Source organism: Eumetopias jubatus, unplaced genomic scaffold (assembly GCF_037043125.1).
Source record: "Eumetopias jubatus isolate StellerSeaLion01/CBP00866 unplaced genomic scaffold, mEumJub1_p1.0 scaffold_4, whole genome shotgun sequence".
Lineage (NCBI taxonomy): Eukaryota > Metazoa > Chordata > Mammalia > Carnivora > Otariidae > Eumetopias > Eumetopias jubatus.
The window spans coordinates 142,187,854-142,188,977 of NW_028274810.1; positions in this window are offsets into that span (position 1 = coordinate 142,187,854).

Consider the following 1,124-nt stretch of genomic DNA (forward strand, 5'->3'; position numbering starts at 1 on the left):
GAACTATATTTTTCAATTACCCTATTATCCAGGAAGGTAGGACTGATTGGATTACCTCTTAGCTGCTTTCATGGTGTCTACATATCTTAATATCCTTTGGATGTCCGTGGACATTTACATACTTCTTTGGATCTACATGGAAGACTAATTCCCAAGTGTTTCTTGACTGCTCAGTCAGGGTTTATTCAGAGAAACAGAAGCTGTGGGTTCTGGTATAAGGGATTTATGTCAGGCATTAGCCTCACTCAACGGAAGGAGAAGCTGGAGAGGTGAAGCTCCGGAGGGCCTGAGGGTCAGAGAAGGAGCCATTAAACAGTCAATCAGACAAATGAAGTCGACCTACCACTGTGGAGGGAACACACGGAGAAGCCTGGGGGAGGTCTTTGGGGGGCTGTGCCTTGTGTGGGTCCCTCCTCTGTGGCTCTGTCACCGAGCATCTGAGGAAGTGTCTGGGGCTTCTGTCAGTTCTAGAGTCAGCAGTCAGTAAGAGAAGCCAGATGTGGAGTGGAAGAGAGTGAGGACAAGTGAGAACCTGGCACCTTGGCGTCTGCCTGTCATCACATCTAACCCTGGTGACCTTCCAAGAGTAATGGCCACTGCTTCCGTTTTACCTTCCAGATCCTGTGCAAATTCCTCCATCAGCCATCTCTAATTCAGAACCATATGGGCAAGGGGGTCTGGGAAACGTAGTTCCATTGTAGCCAAGTTGCCAGAGTACAAACCACCACGCTTGAAGAAAAGGCCGTGGGTGAGGGTAGCTCCCAGCCTGCTTCAATAAAGAAACAATTTAATAAATGTAATAAAGATCCTGGCTTTAATACACTGCAGAAGTTCCTACTTCAAAGCACCAGAGGTTCTGAGACTCACGTGTGGAGCTGCATTGCTTGGGGAGCTGTTAAAAAAGACCAATTCCCAAGCCTTATCACTCCAGATTCCAAGGTGCAGCTGGGCGCCTGTTTCAACAAGCTCGATAGGTGATCCTGATGGGCATGCAAGCTTGAAAACCACCATCCTCAACCTTACAAGAAAATAAATAGGTTATTAATCAATTCAACTCAAATGGCCTGCTGTTGGATGCCCTCAATCAAAACCTGACATTTAGGGACACTGGGATGGTGACCCAG